Here is a 20,332-nt window from a genome sequence, read left to right as displayed (position 1 = left end):
TACTCAAAAATAGTCGCCAAAACTGTTGGCACATTTATCCCATTACAACACTAGATTGTCGATTCCATCCTTCAAGAAGCTAGTGCCTGCTGTCGGATCCAGGCCTGGACCCATCACACACTTCGTCATTCGTTGCGAATCGATGTCCGCGAATACCTTGTTTTAGCTAAAGCGTGGTTCAAATGGTTCAAATGGCTCTGAGCACTATGCGACTCAACATCTGAGGTCATCAGTCCCCTAGAACTTAGAACTACTGAAATCTATCTAACCCAAGGACATCGCACACATCCATGCCCGAGGCAGGATTCGAACCTGCGACAGTAGCGGTCGCGCGGTTCCAGACTGAAGCGTCTAGAATCATTCGGCCACATCGACCGGATGTTGCGAAATAAGATGCAGATGGTGCACCAGTAGTAAATAAAAAAAATTAAAAAAATGAAAGAAGCACGAAGAAAAGCAAATGTGGCACCCTAAAGCAAAAATTTTAGTTTAATTTTTTATATACACGATAGTTTTACGGCCCTGAACACATAACAGCGTCTTTTCAAGCTGTCAAAACTGATAATAGTAGTTTAAAGGAATATACACTCCTGGAAATTGAAATAAGAACACCGTGAATTCATTGTCCCAGGAAGGGGAAACTTTATTGACACATTCCTGGGGTCAGATACATCACATGATCACACTGACAGAACCACATGCACATAGACACAGGCAACAGAGCATGTACAATGTCGGCACTAGTACAGTGTATATCCACCTTTCGCAGCAATGCAGGCTGCTATTCTCCAATGGAGACGATCGTAGAGATGCTGGATGTAGTCCTGTGGAACGGCTTGCCATGCCATTTCCACCTGGCGCCTCAGTTGGACCAGCGATCGTGCTGGACGTGCAGACCGAGTGAGACGAAGCTTCATCCAGTCCCAAACATGCTCAATGGGGGACAGATCCGGAGATCTTGCTGGCCAGAGTAGTTGACTTACACCTTCTAGAGCACGTTGGGTGGCACGGGATACATGCGGACGTGCATTGTCCTGTTGGAACAGCATGTTCCCTTCCCGGTCTAGGAATGGTAAAACCATGGGTTCGATGACGGTTTGGACGTACCGTGCACTATTCAGTGTCCCCTCGACGATCACCAGAGGTGTACGGCCAGTGTAGGAGATCGCTCCCGACACCATGATGCCGGGTGTTGGCCCTGTGTGCCTCGGTCGTATACAGTCCTGATTGTGGCGCTCACCTGCACGGCGCCAAACACGCATACGACCATCATTGGCACCAAGGCAGAAGCGACTCTCATCGCTGAAGACGACACGTCTCCATTCGTCCCTCCATTCACGCCTGTCGCGACACCACTGGAGGCGGGCTGCACGATGTTGGGGCGTGAGCGGAAGACGGCCTAACGGTGTGCGGGACCGTAGCCCAGCTTCATGGAGACGGTTGCGAATGGTCCTCGCCGATACCCCAGGAGCAACAGCGTCCCTAATTTGCTGGGAAGTGGCGGTGCGGTCCCCTACGGCACTGCGTAGGATCCTACGGTCTTGGCGTGCATCCGTGCGTCGCTGCGGTCCGGTCCCAGGTCGACGGGCACGTGCACCTTCCGCCGACCACTGGCGACAACATCGATGTACTGTGGAGACCTCACACCCCACGTGTTGAGCAATTCGGCGGTACGTCCACCCGTCCTCCCGCATGCCCCCTATACGCCCTCGCTCAAAGTTCGTCGACTGCACATACGGTTCACGTCCACGCTGTCGCGGCATGCTACCAGTGTTAAAGACTGCGATGGAGCTCCGTATGCCACGGCAAACTGGCTGACACTGACGGCGGCGGTGCACAAATGCTGCGCAGCTAGCGCCATTCGACGGCCAACACCGCGGTTCCTGGTGTGTCCGCTGTGCCGTGCGTGTGATCATTGCTTGTACAGCCCTCTCGCAGTGTCCGGAGCAAGTATGGTGGGTCTGACACACCGGTGTCAATGTGTTCTTTTTTCCATTTCCAGGAGTGTATGTTGGTGCGTCAGAGACAGCGTGCTGTAACCGAGTTTCGAATTCGTCCACATATTGAGCACCCACTCCTGCAGCACGACAATGATAGCATGCGAGCGCTGCGACGTCTGTAACAGTCTGTCGGCTTGGGTTCCTCCACACTGTCCTGGCTTGACCGCATAAAATTTTCATCTGTTTCCAAAACATAAAGAACACCTTCGACGAGTCACTTTCTATTTTATTTTGTTTTATTTTCATTAATTATTTTCGGCTTTGGGCAGAAGGTTCCATTCAGCCAACAGTAGTTACAAAAGTGCTGACTTAACATAACGGCAACATCCAGAGTAGAACAATAAAAAGAGTTTGATATACAAACATAAGGTGTTCAAGTAAAATAAAATCTCTGACAGACGAACAACATACAGCCAGCAGTGCCAAGTTAACATCAGAGCAGTTTTCACGTTAGGACAAAGATAAGATTGTAAAGTACAATAAGTTAGTAATACAAATTAAAGACACAAAATTACAACCCAGGTTTCGAACTGAGCTTGTGCTCTGTAGGAGAATGACATCCACAGCGATTTACAATTGGAAGTTGGACAACAGCGTCATTTATAATTATAAATTCTCTAGGAAAAGTAAAAACACAAGCAGACGTCCCATTTTTCGAACTGGCCTGGTTCCATGGGTGGATAATATCCACACTACTTACAGGTTAATGCTGGGAACCGGTGTACTTCAAATAGTTCAAAAGCAAATAGTACCTATACACATCGAACCGGTGAAGTAATGCAGTGACACTTGTAGGCAGGGAGTGGCCCCTCGCAACTAATTTTTTGTACAAGACCGCTTGCGTGGCGGAATACTTGACACACGCTAGTATGACGTGTTTCAGATCCGCCACCGCCGGAGGTCGTCACTTGGATAGCGACGAAGCGGTGCAAGCAAATGTGAGATTGTGGCTCCGTCAACGAAGTTAGCCATTCTACAGTGACGATATCATCAAATTGGTCTCTTGTTGGGATAAATGTGTTAGTCGCCGGGGTGACATGTTGAGAAATGAATTTGGAGACCTGAAGAATAAATATTTTGGCTCGTTAATAACGTTTTTTTTTAATTTAAATTGTCTTAAGAGTTTTCAGACTAAAAATTCAGAGGCGTTCCTCTTCAGAAGCCTGCCGCTGTGCCAGAGCGGTTGTAGGCTCTTCAGTCTGGAACCGCGAGATCGCTACGGTCGCAGGTTCGAATTCTGCCGCCGGCATGGATGTGTGTGATGTCCTTAGGTTAGTTAGGTTTAAGTAGTTCTGAGTTCTAGGGCACTGATGACCTCAGATGTTAAGTCTAATAGTGCTCAGAGCCATTTTTACCAATTTTTGGTTTGTACATCTACATCTATATCTACATCCATACTCCGCAAGCCACCTGACGGTGTGTGGCGGAGGGTACCCTGAGTACCTCTATCGGTTCTCCCTTCTATTCCAGTCTCGTATTGTACGTGGAAAGAAGGATTGTCGGTATGCTTCTGTGTGGGCTCTAATCTCTCTGATTTTATCCTCATGGTCTCTTCGCGAGATATACGTAGGAGGGAGCAATACACTGCTTGACTCTTCGGTGAAGGTATGTTGTCGGAACTTTAACAAAAGCCCGTACCGAGCTACTGAGCGTCTCTCCTGCAGAGTCTTCCACTGGAGTTTATCTATCATCTCCTTTACGCTTTCGCAATTACTAAATGATCCTGTAACGAAGCGCGCTGCTCTCCGTTGGATCTTCTCTATCTCTTCTATCAACCCTTTGTTCCTCCCTGGCGTGATGGTATCTACCAGCACGGCAATGCAACGTGTCACACAGGCAGCAATGTACGTGCGTTGTTCGAGGAGCATCAGGATGAGTTTAACGTCCTCCTCTGACAAGTTTACTCCCCAGGTTTAAGCCCAATGAAGAAGGTGTGGGCACACCTCGATCGAGCTTTATGCGCCACGGTTCCTCGGCCGAGAAACATATCGCAGCTTGCCACATCACTGCAGTCGGCATGGCTCCCCGTTCCTGTTGGTACCTTACAGATTCTCATTAACTCTCTTCCTACCGGTCTCGTGCTGCAAAAAGTGTTTCCTCAGGCTTTTAACAGGTGTTCACTTTCAGGTGACTGGAAAGTATAGGTCAGTTAGGTTAGTTAGGTTTAAGTAGTTCTAAGTTCTAGAGGACTGATGACCTCAGATGTTAAGTCCCATAGTGCTCAGAGCCATTTGAACCATTTTTTGAACCTCTTCAGAACGGCCTCGTATGTTTTTCTGCCTCTCGTTGTTATTTGTCCTGAGAAAAATCCATATGATCGTTTAGTAGGCGGTTCTTATAATGTGCCACCGAAGGAATACACGTAACAGGGCCCACTTGAGCCTTTCTCCAGTTCTTAGGTGACAATAAAAAATGAGGGCTGGAAAGAGAGAGTGCGGATGCTTAGTGAGGAATAAGGGGACGGTCGCGCAACAGTTATCGAAAACCGGGCTCGCGGTACAAACAAGACTGGAGGACGGGAACTAGCGCGCTGGAAAGGCGATAATAAGAGCAGGGCAGGCCGAAGCGGGGCGTAGCTGTGGGCCCACAAAGAAGTGGGGAGGGGTGGGGGGACTGCTGACGCGAGCACAAAACGCGCCCGCGGCACCAGGTGACAATGCCGCCCGGGGGCGGGGGATAATTTTAAATTGCAGTTAGCTCCAATAGCGCGCACAATGGGAAATTTTAAAACCCAATTCCTCCCTTTATGAGGCTAAATAAAGGCCTCAAGTATATAGGAACGCCTTTCAAATATTTTACAAACGCGCCTCTTCTCGCGCGGTGCCGTCTCGGGTTGAGGGCGGCGCGACTTCATTAAGGCTCGGCGACAATGGCCGGCGCGAACCACGCTCCACGCTCCGCCCTGCAGCTGGCGGCTAGCCGGCCGCCTACGGCACTGAGGACATTGTCCTTGCCTCGCCTCCACGCGCTCAGCCGCCACTGACGTGGAGGAAAGTGGACTCTCCGTCACCCACTGATCACCCTGGGGGAGAGCTGCGAATCACACTTTGCAGAAAGATCTTTGGCACTTTGCTAGACAGGCACCTGGAGCCGAATTCGTAAGAACCCTCACCTGCCGAGCAAACCGACAGATGTCGCTACGGTCACTCTACCGTGTCCCTTTATCGATTGATTAAAGCAGCATCTTAAGCAAGCAGGTTAGGCCGTTAGGATTTCCGAAGGATAGGTGGTTATAATTAAACTTCCCCTATTATAACACGGAAACTAATTAAAGTACGAGAACCAAACGAATGCCGGACATTTGCCACGCCGGACATTTGTCACGCTGGACATTTGCCACTCTCGCCCCTTCGCCAGGTAGCGATCCCTCAGGTACGGGACGCCATTCCTACTCCTGTCCACTTTCCGTCTCCACATCTTACTCGATACCTTCTTCTTCGACATCTTGGCCAAATACAGAGCTTCTTTTCCGAAATAGAAATGTTTATAACTTTCGGGAAACGAAAGCAGTACCGATGATTATGTCAGTATGTAATTAGTTCTGCCAAGTATAAATATAGATCCCTCTATCTGTACTGTAGCTTCCTTTCAAGCTTACTGATTGCTACAGAAACAGTTCATCGCAATGAGAGCAACAAGAAAGGAACGATGTAAAGAGAATGCGAATGTAGGCTAATCATTTCTTTTTGATGACTGCATTTGTGCCTACTTTAATTACTACAACTGCATACCCAAAAGACAATAAGGGATGAAGAAATGGGTATGTGAATGTTTGAAAAGAAGAACGACATACTCCATATTTATTTAATCTCTAAAATGTGATATCCCTTGCGGCGAAACATTATTTTAAAAATGTGACTGAAAATACGTTCACTAATTAGAGATAAGATCGTTTCTGATTGACATGTCATCTAAAGTGGACATACAATTTTAAAATGTCAGAAATAAGGAAATGAAGTAATACAGAATGCTGTGCTACTAATGTACGTTGTTGTTATATATTGTTTAGCTCTGGTACTTACAGGGTCACAGAGAAAGCATCCTAGGTTTTGGAGGGAAAAGCCGTAATTGTAATGATCTGCACTATAACAGAAACAAGAAGCGCAACTTAAGGAAAAATAATGTAACGTGTGTTCCAGCTCACAAGCGACATTGAAGCACATCGTTCCTGTGACTTAGTCTGGGCAGAAGTTATATTCGACAACTGGAATAAATTAATAATTGGCTCCTTTTACCGACCCCCGGTCTCCGATGAAACAGTTGCTGAACAGTTCAAAGAAAAGTTTTGTCTCATCACAAATAGGTACCCCACTCATACAATTATAGTTCACAATAACTTCAATCTACCTTCCATATGTTGACAAAAATACATTTCCAGACCCTATTGTAGATAGAAAACAACTTCCGTAATTGTTCTAAATGCTTTTTATGAAATTATTTTGAACAATTAGTTCACGAGGCCATTCAAATTGTAAATGGTTACAAAAACAGACTTGACCTCTTAGCCACAAATAATCCTGAGCATAACGACGGATACAGGGATTAGTGAACACAGAGTCGTAGCGAGGCTCAGTTCCATAACAAAGAAATTCACCAAAACTAAACGCGAAATATATCTATTTATAAAAGCAGCTAAAAATTCGGTTGACGTCTTTCGAAGAGACAGTCTCCAATCCTTCCAAACCATATAAGTGAAGACCATATGTGGCTTAAGTTCAAAGAAATAGTATCAACAGAACTCGAAAGATTCATACCAAATAAATTAAGCCCCCATGGTACACAAAACACGACAGAAAGCTGTTGCAGAAGCACCGAAAAAGGCAAGTATAATTCAGACGAACGCAAAATCTACAAGCTTGGCGAGGTTTTACTGAGGCTCAAAATTTGGTGCGGATTTCAATGCGAGATGCATTTAATAGTTTCCACAACGAAACTCTCTCTAGAAAAGTGGTGGAAAATCCAAAGAGATTCTGGGTCTATGTTAAGTAAACCAGCGGAAAAGCTGAGTAAGCGATGAGGAGGAGGAAGAGAAGGAGGAGGAGGTGGGGGGGGGGGGGGGGGGGGAGACAATGGACCGAACCCTTCGGAGCAGGTAAAATCGTGCAAATGTCCGACGTGGGAAATGTCCAGCGTGGCAAATGTCCGCACACCAACCAAACTTTGCAGCCTTAATGTCAAGGACATGGGGAAGAGAAACAATGAAGAATCAACTCAATTGAAATACTTTTAATCTGCTGCTGCGGTTCATCCTACCATTACATACCGGTATCATTACTGCTATAAAAACAACTCAATATGGCGCCCATCAGTGTCCAGAAGAGTCTGAAAGCACACGTTGAATTCTGCACAGCAGAACGAAGCTGTCCGTAGGTATGCTGGCTACCTCTCTTGATCAGATCAGCACATGTGTGAATGTTCCCCTCGTATACCCTGTCCTTCAGGTAGCCCCACAACTACATTCTGTGTGCACACTTCACCCGTCAGGGAAAAATGAGCTTCGTCTGTCCATAGGGATGTCCACGGCCGGCCCTCGTCAACTTCAATCCTTGGAAGGGAATGGAGAGCGAAGTCAATACGTAATTGTGCGTCATGTAGCCCAAGTTGCTGTACGATATGGACGTCTACCGATACCATTTGGTTTGAAGCACCTTCCATGCAGTGTACCACGGGATTTTCAACTGCCTGACGACCGGGAATTGCGCGCAGCGCTGTCTGCCATAGCAAGAGCGACTTCATCAACCACCTGTGGTACAACCGGTCGTCGGCCTCATCCTGGAGCGACTCCCAGTTCTCCAGTTGATATGAACTTCTTCATCATGCTCCGCACAGCAGGTGGAGAAAGAGCACCCTCCCGTAATCATTTCAGCCGGCCATATTCTCGAAGTGCAGCTGCAGCGTTACTTTTGTTTTGGTAATAGAGGTTCACCAATAATTCCTGCTCCTTTTGTCCAAGCTCATGTTGACACATCAACGAGTGCACTCTGACTGGTTAGGCGTGTGAGACTATGAATCACGATGACTGATCTCGGCACCTGGTAGTCATAGTTGGCGATGGCGCTGTGGCGCATGGAAATCATGCACCCCATACTCAGGACATTAATGATACCAAGTTAGGTACTTGTACGATAGTTCAAATGGCCCTGAACACTATGGGACTTAAATTCTGAGGTCATCAGTCCCCTAAGACTTAGAACTACTTAAACCTAACTAACCTAATGACATCACAGACATCCATGCCCGGGCAGGATTCGAACCTGCGTAACAGTCACGCGGTTCCAGACTGAATCTGTTAAGAGACTAACCTGTTATCTAATGTTTATGTTCGCACTATATATAACGTACTTTGCCGTATCTGACGAACCTTTTGTCGTAAAATTGCAAGTCAATTCAGAGAACTTATACACTGAAGTGCCAAAGAAACTGCTATAGGCATGCGTATTCAAATACAGAGATATGTAAACAGGCAGGACACTAAGCTGCGGTCGGCAACGCCTGTGCAAAACGACAAGTGTCTGGCGCTATTGTTAGATCGCTTACTGCTGCTACAATGGCAGGTTATCAAGATTTAAGTGAGTTTGAACGTCGGCGCACGAGTGATGGGACACGGCATCTCCGAGGTAGCGATGAAGTGGGGATTTTCCCGCACGACCATGTCACGAGTGTATCGTGAATATCAGGAAGCGGGTAAAACATCAAATCTCCGACATCGCTGCGGCCGGAAGAAGATGCTGCAAGTACGGGACGAAAGACGACTGAAGGGAATCGCTCAATGTGACAGAAGTGCAACCCTTCCGCAAAGTGCTGCAGATTTCAATTCTGGGCCAACAACAAGTGTCAGCGTACAATCCATTCAACGAAACAGCATCGATATGGACTGTCGGAGGTGAAGGCCCACTCGTCTACTCTTGATGACTGCACGACACAAGGCCTTACGCCTCGCCTGGGCCCGTCAACACCGACACTGGACTGCTGATGACTGGAAACATGTTGCCTGGACGGTCGCGTGTCTTTTCAAATTGTATGGAGCAGTTGGACGTATACAGGTATGGAGACAACCTCATGTATCCATGGACCCTGAATGTCAGCAGTGAACTGTTTATGCTGGTGTAGGCTTTATGGTGTGGGACGGATGCAGTTGGAATGATAGGCGACCCCTGATACGTCTAGATACGACTCTGACAGGTGACACATATGTAAATATCCTGTCTGATCAACTTCATCCATTCACATCCATTGTGTATCCGATGGACTTGGAAAATTCCAGCAGGACAATGCGATACCCCAAACGTCAATACGTGCTATAGATGGGCTCCAGGAACACTCTTATGAGTTTAAAATTCCGCTTACCACCAAACTCTCCAGACAAACATTTTTGAGCAAATCTGGGATGCCTTGCAATGTGCTGTTCAGAAGAGATCTCCACCCCCTCGTAATCCTACGATTTATGGACAGACCTGCAGGATTCATGGTGTGAATTTCCTGTAGCCCTACTTCAGACATTAGTCGAGTCCATGTCACATTGTGTTGCGGCACTTCTGCATGCTGACAGGGGCCCAACAAGATATTAGGCAGGTGTAACTGTTTATTTGGCTCTTCAGCGTATCATGGACATGTTTCAGGTGAGCATATTTATGCATATTACGTAACTACGAAAAATGCAAGGGGATAGGGTCTGTAACATGGCTTTTACCTTACAAGGAAATGAAGCGCAAGAACGTAATGTAGATGGAAATATTCGTCTATTTTCCATGAAGTAAGGGGGATGCTTTTAGGAGGTAGCTTTCTTTTTGTTTAGAGATCTGTGTACTATGATATGTAAAGTCATTCAGATTCATTCGTAATACAAAAGTATCGATAATGTTACCTGAGCCTAAATTTACTTTAAAATCACAGATAAATGGTGGTGGATAGTGCAGTGTTCAGTATTCTTCCTTTCGAGAAACTGATTCGATTACGGTGTTGTATTCTGTACTGTATTGATGCCTTGCACATACAGCTTACATAGTTATGTCACTACAGTTTTCACAGATTAAATGCTTATCGTTTCGTGAGATTAACTGAAGCATTCTGTGTAATCGTCATCAAAATAACGGGCATAAATGACTCTTCGAATGCAACAGGCGTAATCATAAGAATAATTATATTTATTCTCATGACAATACGTTCGTTGACTTCGCGAACTTACCATCAAATTGTCATGTTTTAGCCTAACCTGAGCTTCAGGCTGTTCTACGTATCTATCTGACGAACCCTATAACCAAAAACATAATATTGACTCAAAACTAACGTCTGTATTCTATTTACGCACTTATGCCGCTCACCATACCTTAATTACTTCAGAGTGAGTACTGAAGATGCAAATACAATAATGTGATGAGTATGTTATAATCCATAATCTTAACAATACAGCTGTATACCTAAGTCGGTGGTTGAATTGTTATTGAGAATTTAAACAACTGCATCTGTAACGTTTCTGATGCGGAGTAGTAAACATCTTCTTTGTATGTAACAAATACTATTACTACGTTAGAACACCAAGGGCTGAGCGTGACTGAATGGGTACTTTGGACTCGCAAAGGTCATGGTAGAGTGACCGTAGAAACATAAATCGGTTCGCTTGGCAGGGGAGGGTCCCTTACGACGTTGGCTCCAGACGCCTCTCCTTGCCAATGAAAGGATGATATTCTATTAGTCGTGGCGTGAAGTGTCAGAAGTCTAAATATGGTGATGATGTAGAAGGTCAGTCTAGATACACCGATAGTCGGTGGTCGGTGAAGTGAAACGGAAAGAAGGATGTGTGGTCAGACAAGTATTGGGTCTTACCATCATCAGCAAAAATATTGTGACGGGATAAGGATTTGTCGTGAACAGGAAGGCAGGGCACAGTTTGTGTAACTGTGAACAGTTTCGTAATATTATTACTCTCTTCGAAATCGTCGGCAAACCAGCAACAACAACAAACAAACTACATGTACACCCGTATGACTACTCTGCAATTCACACTTAAGTGCCTAGCAAAGGGTTCGTCAAACTATTTCTCTACCGTTCCGCTCTCGAACAGCAAGCATCATAAACGAACTCTTAAATATTTCCGTGCGATCTCTGATTTCTCTTATTTTACTACAATGATCATTTTTCCCAAAATATTCGAAGGAGAACATTAGAGACTGAAATTTCATGAAATAATCTTATCGCAACTAAATACCCCTTCGTTCTAATGATTAACATCTCATTTCGCTTATCATACCCGTGGTTCTCTCTCTCTCCCCCTGTTCGTGGTAGTACAAAATGAGCTGCCCTTCTTTGAACTTCGGTGTCCTCCATCGATTCTATCTAGTACGAATCCCATACTGTACATCAGTACTCCAGCAGAGGACGGCCAAGCACAGTGCACGCAGTCTCTTTAGTAGACCTGAAGCATCTTCTAAGTGTTCTGCCAATGAAGTAGTACAGTCTTTGGTTTGCCTTCCGCACAACATTATCTACGTGATAGTTCCAATTTAAGCTTTTCGTAATTGTAGTTCCTAAGTATTTAGTTGAACTAACAGTCTTACGATTTTTGTGATCTATCGTGTAACCGAAATTGAACGGATTCGTTTACTACTAACGTAAATCACCTCACACTTTTCATTATTTAGGGCCAACTGCACTTTTCCCACCACGTAATTGTTTTTTATCTTATGATGACTATACAAGATGGTAAACAACGACATCATCTGCTAAAACTCTAAGAGGGCTGTTCAGATTGTCTCCTAAACCGTTTATGTAGATTAAGAACAGGAGAAGGGCTATAATAATTACCGGGAAACGCCGTATGTAACTTTTGGTTTATTCGATACCTTTCTGTCAATAATTACGAAGTGTCACCTTTCTGACAGGAAATCAAGAATCCAGTGGCACAACTGAGGCGATTCTACGTAGCACATAATCCGAGTAGAAGCTTCTTGTGAGCAACAGTATCAAAAGTCTTTTGGAAATCTACAAATATGGAATATATTTGACATCCCCTGTCGATAGTACTCGTTACTTCATGTCAGTGAAGATCTAGTTTGTTTCAGAATAACAGTACTTTCTGAATTGATGCTGAGTGTGTGTCAACAGGCAGTTTTCCTCGAAGTAATTCGTAGTATTCGAACATAGTATACGTTCCAGAATCCTACTGCAAATCGACGTTAGTGATACGGGTCTGCAACTCATCGTCTTACTCCTATTTCCTTTCTTGAGTATTGGTGTGATCTGCGCAACTTTGCAGTTTATTTTCTGCCAGGTTTTTAGACAGAGTTTCGTTGTGGAATCTATTAAAAGTATCTCGCATTGAAGTTAGTGTTAAATTTCGAGCTTCTGTAAAACTTCGAGAATTTTGGTGCTTTTGCGTTCTTTGAATTTTGTTTGCTTCTCTTGTTGCTTCTGCAACATTGTTCTGACCTGTTCTGTGTACCGCCGGGTGTCAGTTACCTCTCTTATTAATTTATTCGGTATAAATCTCTCCATTTCCATCGATATTTTCTCTCAGAACTCAAGCCCATCTGGTCTACACTTCCATAGTTAGTTTGGAAGAAACGGAGGTTGTCTCTTAGGGAGGCGTCAAGGGTATTTTTATCTGTTTTCTTAGCAGATACATTTTGCGTTTATTTTTGGTGGGTTTGGATGTTACGTTATTCAATCCCATTACAAAGACCTTGGTGAGCTCTACCTTCATCTATCTCCCAAGCAAGACTGGCAGTCTTTATCAGTTCAGCTAGCTGCCCGAAATTAGACAATCTATTCCGATCCTAAGCGACGCATATCATTAGGCCCGACGTGAGCCACCTCCTGTAGCTAGCTGCTTCCTCTGCTCTCCATGGCGTTCGAAAGGATTCGTTCCACATCTTGGATGTCTCCTCTTGGTACGCCACGTCACAAGCAGAAGGCGAAAACATGTATGTGAGGTAATTGAGGATGAAAGTCTAACAGTCATGGGAAGCAGGTTGGAGAGAGGAGAAGGATATTTTGGCTTCTGCAGCAAATTTTAGGTGGTAATAGCGGATACTCTGTTAAAAAAATCACAAGAGGAAGCAGTATTCTTTGAAATGTCCCAGAGACATGAAAAGATTCCAGCTACTTTACATCACGGTAATGGGAAGCGATAAAGACTTACTGAGTTCTTCAATAAACTTCCCCTCGTATTGCCGAATACTCTTTTCCAGAACTCACAAGAAAGAGGGCTATACGTGGAAACGACCTGAAGACACTGGATGATCCCAGCTGGATTACATCACGTTGAGACAGTGGTTACGATATAGCACAGAGGATTGTAGTGTGTGCCCAGGAGTAGGTATAGATTCGGATGAAAATTTAGGAACGATGGAGAACAGACTGAAGTTTAAGAATATCCTCCGGAAGAATCAATGTTTCATGAAGTGCGATAGTGAACTACTGAGTAATATAATGTGCGTTTGAAAGACGCCGTAGTCACTATGATAATGACTACCGTAGAAGGTGATTTAATTGGAAAGCAACGTAGTCCTATATCTCCCAAAAGAGAGATATAGGACTGAACCGATCATTAACTGGAAATGGTTATGTTCGGCCACTTGGAGATAATTTACAGCCATTCATGGACTTCATATTCCCAAACAATGATGGCATTTTCATGGATGACAGTGCGCCATGCCATGGGTCCATTCTTGCTCGCGATTGTTTTAAGAACTTTCTGGTTAATTGGAGCGAATGATTTAGCCACGCAGATCGCCCGACACGAGTTGCTATGGGACTCAGTAACTAGTGTATGCCCTTGTGTTGTTCTTTAGTGTGAGTAACCACAGATATTTTGCAAGTGTCGGTGTGAGGACTTTTGGGAAAAACGATACTCCGTAAACGACTCAGATCCTGCACTAAAGTTCTATTTTGCCCTACTTCTATTCTGTTAATGTCAGTAGGCATCGTTCCATTTAAAAAAGTGTATGCTTGCACAAAAAATACATTTTCTAAGTATTAATGCAAATCTATGTATTTCCTAACAGTATGAGCCCCTGACTACCAATACACTTTCCATTTCGCAATATTTGTGATACAGATAGAAACGGTTGTAGGTTGCAGTAATTATACAGAAATGAAGAGGCTTTAAACCAGTCTTTGACCCGAAGAGCACAACAGCAACAGTTCTAGTCCTCACCACAATAAAGAAAATCGTAACTGACGCCACTTTGGCGGCTTGGGCGTCAATGTGGAAGAAATGATGATGAGAACAACACAATACCCAGCCCGTGGGCGGAGAAAAATCTCCCACCCAGCTGGAATCGAACCCGGGCCCTTAGGAATCACATTCTATCGCACTGACCACTTTTATTTGTGATCTCATTTTGCTCGTTTTCGTTCGTTGTGTCTGGTCGGGGCGGACGTCGCAAGACACCCGTTTCAGTTCGTTGTTGATCGATTAACTAAGTTTTTTTTTATTATTATTACAGAGGGTAGCTAACCCTCTGACCGAACACGCTGAGCTACCGTGCCGGCACCACTCAGCTACCGGGGGCTGATATTTCTACTGATAAGTGACGGCAGTGTACTAAATAACACTACTGCAGTATTTACTTCATTTGCAGAATAATAATTATAGCTAATACAAGTGGTCTGCTTCTAGGTTGCTTAGTACCTGCAATTACATTTGACAAGACCAAGCCATTAATGTCTACTTATCCCTGTGCAACAGGTCAGGCGTTGAAGAGTGAATGCAAGGACGCGAAACGGATAGTCTGTACTGACAGGCATAGTTCACTTAGTGATAAGATTGTGCAGAGGAGATCACGTAGTGAATTAGCCGACGTTTCTGCGAGAAGTCTGTTAGCCATTGAGAAAAAACAACGAACACACTGAAGTGGGTTTCATATACGTATATTCTGGTTTCCTCGAACACAACGAACGTAGATTATGCTCACCTAGTTTAAATTTATCACTTCCTAAAAAGTCACAGTTTAACTGATAGTGAGCATTTGAACAAGTTGAAACACGCGGACCTACAGATGTTTGTGCGTTACGGTATTTAGCGTTTGCAAGTGCTTGAATTTGCGCACACATTGCTAAATGACTCGTAACAGGGAAATGAATAGATTTTTTTCTTAACTATTGTTTCTCAACAGAACCTTCCCTGCAACACTGTTACAAGCTTTTCAGACTATTTCCGATCAACCTTTGCGTGCGTGCGTGTGCGTGTGTGTGTGTGTGTGTGTGTGTGTGTGTGTGTGTGTGTGTGTGTGTGTGTGTGTGTGTGTGTTTGTTTGTTTGTTTGTTTGTTTGTGAAATTACCTTTTGTCTCGTATAGCTGTTTAGGGTTTAGCGTCCACACCTGTCGCTTTTTCAATGATAAACTTCAAATTAATTGACTCTCATACACACAATCAGAACATAAAAATATTACGTTGGTTCATAAGTACTACCTGCAAATAATGATGGCCAGCAACTATTTTTGTATACATAATACAATACTAGCTTAGTGCTCGTAACACAACAAAACGACAAATCAGCAAGCAGTTTTATGGTTTCAAGAAGTTTATCACGCAAATTTGTGTTAATTAGTATTGTTTTCAATTTGCCTCTTCAATATGAAGGGAAGTAAACTGAACACAGGTGACTGTCTCTTTCAAATGACAAATGTGTGTGAATTCTTAAGGAACCAAACTACTGAGGTCATCTGTCCCTAGACTTACACACTACTTAAAATAAATTAAACTAACTTACGCTAAAAACAACACACATCCCCCTGCCCGAGGGAGGACTCCAGCGGGAGGGGCCGCGTAATCCGTGACACGGCGCCCAGAACCGCGCGGCCGCTCCGCATGGCGACCGTCTCTTTCTTTTTTCTTTTTCGTTTTCTCGCCACAGTTGAGGGCGGTCTGTTTCACAGCTGAGCCCACTGTAGCGCCCGTAGGGAGAACCGTTAGATTCAAATAGTTCAAATGGCTCTGAGGACTATGGGACATAATAGCTATGGTCATCAGTCCCCTAGAACTTAGAACTACTTAAACCTAACTAACCTAAGGACATCACACAACACCCAGTAATCGCGAGGAACCGTTAGAAGTCGTCACTGGCGTTAAATGAGCGTCGTGTAGACGCACCCACTTTACTCTCAATATCTGCTTCCACAATATTCATATTTTCAGAGCGAAACTACTGACTGGAGTAGAGATTACAGGAGTGAAGGAGTTTCATTCTTTCTTTAATTTTTTGTGTGTTTGGGTGGGATGGGGGTGGCGGGTGGGGCAGAGGTTTTCTTCAATTTCCTGACTGGTTTGATGCGACGTGACACGACTTCTTCTCCTGTGCCAACCTCTTCATCTCAGAGTAGCACTTAACGTCCAACGTCCTCCATTATTTGTTGAATACATTCCGATCTCTGTCCTCTCCTATGGTTTGTACCCTCTACAGGTGCCTCTAGTACCGTGGTAATTATTCACCGATGTCTTAGTACATGTCGTATCACCTTGTCATTTCTAATCAGTGTTTTCTACATGTTCCTTTCCTCACCAGTTCTGCGGAGAAGCTCCTCATTTCTTATCGGTCCACCTAATTTTCAGCATCCACTAATACTTGTACTTTGTTCTTTGTCTTCAAAACTGGTTCTGAGCACTATGGGACTCAACATCTGAGGTCATCAGTCCCCTAGAACTTAGAACTACTTAAACCTAACTAACCTAAGGACATCACACACATCCATGCCCGAGACAGGGTTCGAACCTGCGACCGTAGCAGTCCCGCGGTTCCGGACTACAGCGCCCAGAACCGCGCGGCCACACCGGCCGGCGCGGAGCCTACAGTTAATGCAGCAACGTACCTAGACACGTTGGAGCTCTGTGCTGTGCCACAACACCCTCGTGATGTGATCTTTCAACAAGATGGTGCACCATGTAATTTGTGAACATTGTGAGCGATTTGTTGACTCATGAGTACCCGGATCGTTGGAAGGGTAACCCATCGATTAAATGGTCCCTTAGAAGCATAGACACTACACCACTTGATTTGTTTTCTATGGCGCTTTATAAAGCAGAAAGTGTACCAGACACCAGCTCGTGATCTTCCAGATCTGCGCCATCGTGTTCGTGCAGCTATTGCAAACGTTACGCCTGCAGTGCTGCAAAACACTTGGAGAGAAGAGGAATACAGATTAGATTTCTGTCGCGTCACTAATGGTGCGCATATCGCAGTGTATCGGGTGTGTAAAAAACATTTTGAGTTTTCATGCTTGCAGAAACAAACAGTCACTAAATATCTCAACAACTTTTCAAGCTTTTACATTTTGTATTACACTCCTGGAAATTGAAAAAAGAACACCGTGAATTCATTGTCCCAGGAAGGGGAAACTTTATTGACACATTCCTGGGTCAGATACATCACATGATCACACTGACAGAACCACAGGCACATAGACACAGGTAACAGAGCATGCACAATGTCGGCACTAGTACAGTGTATATCCACCTTTCGCAGCAATGCAGGCTGCTATTCTCCCATGGAGACGATCGTAGAGATGCTGGATGTAGTCCTGTGCAACGGCTTGCCATGCCATTTCCACCTGGCGCCTCAGTTGGACCAGCGTTCGTGCTGGACGTGCAGACCGCGTGAGACGACGCTTCATCCAGTCCCAAACATGCTCAATGGGGGACAGATCCGGAGATCTTGCTGGCCAGGGTAGTTGACTTACACCTTCTAGAGCACGTTGGATGGCACGGGATACATGCGGACGTGCATTGTCCTGTTGGAACAGCAAGTTCCCTTGCCGGTCTAGGAATGGTAGAACGATGGGTTCGATGACGGTTTGGATGTACCGTGCACTATTCAGTGTCTCCTCGACGATCACCAGAGGTGTATGGCCAGTGCAGGAGATCGTTCCCTACACCATGATGCCGGGTGTTGGTCCTGTGTGCCTCGGTCGTATGCAGTCCTGATTGTGGCGCTCACCTCCACGGCGCCAAACACGCATACGACCATCATTGGCACCAAGGCAGAAGCGACTCTCATCGCTGAAGACGACACGTCTCCATTCGTCCCTCCATTCACGCCTATGGCGACACCACTGGAGGCGGGCTGCACGATGTTTGGGCGTGAGCGGAAGACGGCCTAACTGTGTGCGGGACCGTAGCCCAACTTCATGGAGACGGTTGCGAATGGTCCTCGCCGATACCCCAGGAGCAACAGTGTCCCTAATTTGCTGGGAAGTGGCGGTGCGGTCCCCTACGGCACTGCGTAGGATCTTACGGTCTTGGCGTGCATCCGTGCGTCGCTGCGGTCCGGTCCCAGGTCGACGGGCACGTGCACCTTCCGCCGACCACTGGCGACAACATCGATGTACTGTGGAGACCTCACGCCCCACGTGTTGAGCCATTCGGTCGTACGTCCACCCGGCCTGTCGCATGCCCACTATACGCCCTCGCTCAAAGTCCGTCAACTGCACATACGGTTCACGTCCACGCTGTCGCGGCATGCTACCAGTGTTAAAGACTGCGATGGAGCTCCGTATGCCACGGCAAACTGGCTGACACTGACGGCGGCGGTGCACAAATGCTGCGCAGCTAGCGCCATTCGACGGCCAACACCGCGGTTCCTGGTGTGTCCGCTGTGCCGTGCGTGTGTGTGATCATTGCTTGTACAGCCCTCTCGCAGTGTTCGGAGCAAGTATGGTGGGTCTGACACACCGGTGTCAATGTGTTCTTTTTTTCCATTTGCAGGAGTGTATTATATGTTTAACCCCGACACCCTGTACTTGCCTGACGCCTCATAATCTGCCGGAGAAACCCAGTGCCGCTTCCACTAGGAACTCCCTACAAAGGCGGTGCAGCATTCCAGCACTTTCTCCCCTACACTTATTCTCTGACTAGGGACTACTTGAACTTGTGGTGAATTATATTCGCTGCTTTCTTGTCTTTTCCCGATTTTTTTTTTTTTTTTTTTTTTTTTTACTTCCGCCTTTCGTTGATCGATTCAAGTATTTCTTGTGTTACCCAACGTTTCTCCTTCGTTACCTTCCTTGTACCTATATTTTTCTCTTCACCTACTGTGACTACCATTTAAGAGACTCCCCGTTCCTCTCAAAATGAACCACACACTGTGGTATTTATAATCGTAGTGATCACAGCCTTAGAGAACTTCAGACGCACATCACCATTCCTTAGTGGTTCAGTGTCACACTTAATACAATATCGATTCTTCCTGATGATTCTCTTACATTTCAGTCTGCCCTTCGTCACTACTAAACTGTGATCTCAATCTTCCTCTGCTCTTGGATACACTTCACTATCTCATTTAGGAATCTCTCACCCTCTACAATGTAATCCGGGTGGAATCTTCCCATGTTTCCAGACCACTTCTAAGTCTACGTCCACCTCTTGTGAGTTTTGAACAGTGTATACGCTCCTACCAGCTGAAATTTACTGCAGAATACATTAAGTCTCTCTCCTAGACAGCGTTGTAGTGCAACGTGATTATTAGAGCTTTATCTTCCTTTACAAATCATATTACAGATTAATTTTCTCACAAACTTTTTTATCTCTTCATTTTATACTGAATAATACTATTATACGGGAATGCAGTCATTGCCGGCGAATTTAGCTAATGAAATCTAGATTTTCAACTGAGTCGTAGCGTCATGCTCTCGAGACGTTTCGATAAGTTTCCTACTCGTCATCTTCACCTGAAGAAAGCTCTTAGAAACATCGCGATAACACGACGCCACTGCTTAGCTGATAAGCCGAGAATATTTCATCAATGAACTACTATTGTTGCTGTTGTTTTTTTCGATTATTTTGAGAATAATATTTGTGAACTGTTCACAGTAAGGCCCTCACTGTCCTACATTCCTACTTATGACAAATCCTCCGTCCTTTAGACACTTACACCCTGGAGGGAATCCTTAACCCTAATGGTAAGGCCGGTGTACTGACATCAGTGTCCTTGAAAAAGCAAACGCTACTAGCACTGTTGCAACAATAATCAAATATGTTTCAGCTAACTGATTATGTGGTTAGTCTCTCTAAGTAAATCGTGTGTGTTCAACGTATGGATGGTACACAGGGAGGACAGCGTACCAAGATGGCTTGAAATGAAATTTGCAGAAAGGGATGGTTGGAGGAAATTCCCAGTCTTAGCGTTTACCTCACAACGAAGCAAAACCTCCCGATAACTTCGGTCAGAACTGGAGTACTGGAACGATTTTTAGTTTGATGCTTCCTGGAAGGTTAAATCTGTGTGCCCGACCGAGACTCGAACTCGGGACCTTTGCCTTTCGCGGGCAAGTGCTCTACCATCTGAGCTACCGAAGCACGACTCACGCCCGGTACTCACAGCTTTACTTCTGCCAGTAT

The sequence above is a fragment of the Schistocerca gregaria genome, chromosome 3 (assembly GCF_023897955.1).
Source record: "Schistocerca gregaria isolate iqSchGreg1 chromosome 3, iqSchGreg1.2, whole genome shotgun sequence".
Taxonomy (NCBI): domain Eukaryota; kingdom Metazoa; phylum Arthropoda; class Insecta; order Orthoptera; family Acrididae; genus Schistocerca; species Schistocerca gregaria.
Note: the sequence above shows the minus strand (reverse complement) of the source record.